The following is a 4,642-nucleotide window of genomic DNA, read 5'->3' as shown; positions in this document are numbered from 1 at the left end:
CCCCGCGCACACACGCGCGCACGCCGAGGTTTGCGCCGGTCGATCCCCCGAAAGAATTCCACTTGGAGAGCCCGGGGCAGAGATCGGAGCCGGAAGCAGCCCGGGCCGGGTCCCCTTTGTCCCGGTGCGCAGCCGCGCCCTACCTCCCCGGCCGCCCCGAAGTCCGCGCGAACTCTCCCTGCTCGTCCTCGCCGCCGCCCCACCTGGTCTCCAGGGAAACTTTTAAGACATCGCTGAACACAAAGAGCCGGGGAGTCACTGGTTAACGCTGACGTAATGCTCGCAGGCTTCGGAGCAGTTCAGATTTCCACTGTTTCAGAACTTGTGCTTTCCCACCTAGTTTCAAAGTCTGCATGGCGGGGGGAACCCTCTCGGCCGCGCAGCAGAGGCCCAGGGACGGGTAGGACAAGCGTAGGCCTTGGTCCAGAAGACCCGCCCTCCAAAGCAATGCATCCCTACATTGCCCAGCCGTTCACACCGAAGAATGTCTCATGCTTTATAGGTGTTCCATAAAGATTCACTAAAACAAGGACTTTCTCAAATTAAACAGCAAACAAATAGAAAAAATTTACCACCAGTAACATAATTGTATGGCTTCGGGGTATACGAGGGGGGAAACAAAAAATACGCCATCAGAGCCTTTTATTTTTTATTTTGGGACAGGGTTTCACTGAATTGCCCAGGGTGATCTCCAGTTTACAATCCTCCCACCTCAGCCTTCGTCATAGCTGGGATTACAGTGTGCACCATGGCTCTTTCTTTTGCAAGACGAAATACCTTTCAGTACACTACTCATCCCTGCACTCTATGCAATGCACTTATCACAATTAAGTTCATGAACTGGTTAATGATTGCAACTTTCCAAATGGGTGTGGTGGTGCCGGCCTGGAATCAGAACACCGGAGAGACTGAGGCAGGAGGATCTTTGCAAGTTAGAGGTTAACGTGGACCACATAGTGACTTCAAGGCCTAGACTGCGCAGGGAGACCCTTTGTAAAAAAAAAAAAAAAAAAAAAACAAAACCTGTCAGTAATTTTCTTTCTAATAGTCTGTCATCTCATTTTAATATGTTACCGTTCTATTTTCGTGCAAGACCAAATTGAAAAAGGAACCCAACTCTTTCTGAAGTTAGCGGATATCATTTATAAACAGTGCTGTAATGTCACTGACCACGTGATGCCTAAAGGTGCTGGAAAATCGCTCATGGAGAAACCGAAGACTATCGCTGTTGGCAAAAGGTTACGTTCCGGCGCACACTAGTTCTCCTAGAGCTTTAATGCCAAGAGATGGAAACAAAGGTTTTGGTTGCAAAATGGATGCCTGGAATGTGTTGAGAAGAGTTAGGCAACGAAGAATAGTAAAATAAGAGACAGTCAGTCGTTAAAAGTTCAGCTGCTTCCAGAGAAGTAACAACAAAACAGAGAAAAGGTAAAAATAATGGATCTTAGAGAAGTATGGAGACACACACCTGTATGTGCTGAGAGGCTGAGGCAGGAGGATCACAAGTTTGATCCCAGGCTGAACAACTGTGATTTAGCGAGACCAGGTCTCAAAATGCAAAATAAAAATAGGTTAGGGGATGTGGTTCAGTGTGAAGCCTTTGGATTTAATTTCCACTACTACTGCCACTACCATAAATAATAATAATAATCAGATCCAGCTGTAAATATGTACCTGCTAAGTGTCAGGTACTGACCTCAATATTCAGTGTACAGAATCTCAGTTCTCATTGTAGTTCTTCAAACAGATGTTACTGCTCCCACTTTAAGCAGAAAGAATGAAGCTAGGCTGGATATGTAGCTCAGCAGCATAAGCATCTGCCTGGCAAGTGCAAGGTCCTGAGTTTGATCCCTGGTACCAAAAAAAATAAAAATAAAAAATAATCACTCTAAAAAAGATTAAGAAAGTTGTATTTTATGAAATATTTTAATAAAATAATAAAGTGCAGTACTACTGTTGATTACTATATTTATCACTATTATTTTGTTTTTGTAAAAAACGGCCCAAGGTCTGACTGAGCATTGTTGACTTATGAATCCATCAGAATTTTAGTTGCCCACACAAAATACCTGACACATAATTTAAGAAATTTACTTTGGTTCATGATTTCTTAGTTCATGATCAGCTGGCTTCAAGGCAGAAATGGTGTGGTGGAGGGCAAGAGAGAGGAAAGCTGCTGGACTTCCCACAGCCCAAAATGCAAAGGGAAGGGGAAGAGCTGGAGGCAAGAGCATCTTCTGCACCTACGCCCTGTACCCACCTCTCTGGTCAGGCTGTGTCTCTCACAGCGTATTCAGGGATGAGCTCAATGGATTACTCCACGGATGAGTACAGCATCCCGGGGTCCAATGCCCTCCCAAAGAACCACTTTTGAACACTTGAGATTTTGGGGAAGGTGTTTTAATATAAATCAAAATATATTACTAAAAATCTTTTCATAAAATAATACAATTTATACAAATGTTGATTATATTTCTCATTATTATTTTATAACTCTCTAAAAGGGGCCCAAGATCGAGCTATGCTGTCATGCAAGGAACCGGCGACATGAGCCATCTCCAAGGGACAGAGGCACTGTAGTATTACGCAGCAGCATTCAACAAAAAGGTTTTATGCAATGTAATTTTCTCTCAGCCAGATTGTTCAGTGTAAGTAGCATCTTTCCTGAGCTTGGCATAGGTACTCTCAAAAGAAGTGAGAGAGTTCTGTAACACTATCAGTATTTTTCAGATACCATGATTAAAATCACTCCTTGGCCAGGAAAATAACTCACAATAAAAGAAAAAAACCTTAAGTGGCAAATTTAAAATGTCAATTAGATGTTCTTGACCTATTACTTGGTACTCAATAAACACAGAATCTGTTGAAAAAGTGTTTGTTAAAAGGTCCTTCAAAATGTGACATGCATGGAATAAACCTAATGAAAGTTTACATATTCTGCCTGCTGTGTTCCTCCACTCTTTTCTCTCAGCTTGGAGTCAGGCCTTCCTACGAAGCTTCTCCTAACCCACCCTGCTGCGGCACACACAGCTTCACGGTATAAGTGAATACTCTTCAGTGTGTTCATAGTACTGCACAGACATAATTATTACTGTATTTTCCATGCACTAGTTTAATTATGTGCATGTGTGTGTCTAATTTGCTTAACTAAAATTCTTAAGATAAGCCTACTAGCTTGTTCAGTTTTTATTCCAGGACTCCGCTTTATGTTTATTAACTGAAGGATTTATGGTTAGTATATTTTCCTTCTTTCTGTGCTTTCCTCACATTTCTGTTTTTCATGCGTAACTTTCCGGTAACACAGAAGTTTCTGCTCCAGTTGCCAGTCAACTACTAGAAAAGGGTGAGTGGGGTGAGCATGCATGGCACAGGGAGCACCCACTGGTCTAACGGTAAACACTTGAAAACGTGGGCGCTCGTGTTACTTTCCTGAGGCTGGAGTAATAAAGTACTATAGATTCCATGATTTAAAACAGACATTTCTTCTCTCACAGTTCTGAAGTCCAGAAGTCCAAAATCGGTACCTTTGGGTCAAATCACAATGTTGACAAGATGACTATCTTCCCAAGTTGCTCAGGGACAATCTGTTGCTCACCTCTTCTAGCTGCTGCTAATAGCAGTCCTGGGCCCCTGGATTCCTGGGCTCCATCTCTCTGCTCTTGGTCTTCATGGGCTTGTCTTCTCTGTGTATCAAAGTAGCCTTTGTCTCTCTCCTCTAAAGACACATTTGTGATTGTATTTAGGGCTCATCTGGATAATCCCTTATCAAGATCCTTAGTTTAATCCTATCTACTAACTCTTTTTTTATATATAAAGAAACATTTACTGGCTCCTAGGATTAGAGCTTAATATATTTGGTTGGCTATTATTTAGCCTGTTATACCTAAATTAACTTAACTGACGTTAATTTTCTTTTTCTGATTGGATATGCCAGACTTAGAGCAAATTCCCCTTAAGGAATAAAATGAGGGCTTCTGAATGTTTCTATATATCATATATATATATATATGTATATATATAACATATATATCTGACATATATATATATATTTTTTATATATATAGTGTATGGAATTGTACCTGAAAAGTTTGTGACTTGACTGAGTCTATCATTTTTATTGTTCCATATCTGCTTACCAGGAGAGACTAGCATTAAACTTCAAAACGCAAACAGCCTGTGTGCTTTTTCTTAGGAACGAAAAGGAGAAAACTTCATTCCAGTGAGCTGCATAACTGGTAGAGAATCCTAGAAGTCTAACTGACTGACAGAGATATGAAAGAGAAAATGGAAACTATGCCATGTTCCTGCAGCCCTTAGCCTGGAAGGCCACCCCACCTGAGACCAGTCAGAAGTGCTCCAAAGTCTTCATATTTATAAGTCTGGGGACAAGTTCCAGACAGTGACTCACTGTCATTTCTGTACAAAAATAAGTACAAACCACCACGTGATTCAGTCACTCAGGAATGTCCACCATGTGCTCCTGTGGTGTGGTCAACTCCTGAAGGAACGCTGGAGAGGATGGAGAACTCTTCTGCCCTCAAGCACCATCACTTTGTTGAAAAACAAGGCTTAAATCTGAAGACAGTCCAAGGACTGCAGAACTAAGATCTTCAGTAAAACTTTCTTAAGTAAAACTGAGTAA

At 41.7% G+C, this 4,642-nt stretch overlaps 1 protein-coding gene across 2 annotated transcripts in view; it reads right to left on the bottom strand.

The window, feature by feature from the left end:
* Positions 1-281, bottom strand: part of Nox4 (NADPH oxidase 4) — a gene marked incomplete in the record, with an annotated part of 157,696 nt that extends 157,415 nt beyond the window's left edge. The window contains 1 exon segment of one of the 2 annotated variants that reach the window (XM_005379729.2): positions 1-281. 2 annotated transcript variants of the gene reach the window in all.
* Positions 282-4,642: the final 4,361 nt, after the last annotated feature.

Source organism: Chinchilla lanigera, unplaced genomic scaffold (genome assembly GCF_000276665.1).
Source record: "Chinchilla lanigera isolate Chin_1 unplaced genomic scaffold, ChiLan1.0 scaffold00013, whole genome shotgun sequence".
In the NCBI taxonomy this organism is placed as follows: domain Eukaryota; kingdom Metazoa; phylum Chordata; class Mammalia; order Rodentia; family Chinchillidae; genus Chinchilla; species Chinchilla lanigera.
This window is presented reverse-complemented; position numbering and strand designations above follow the sequence as displayed.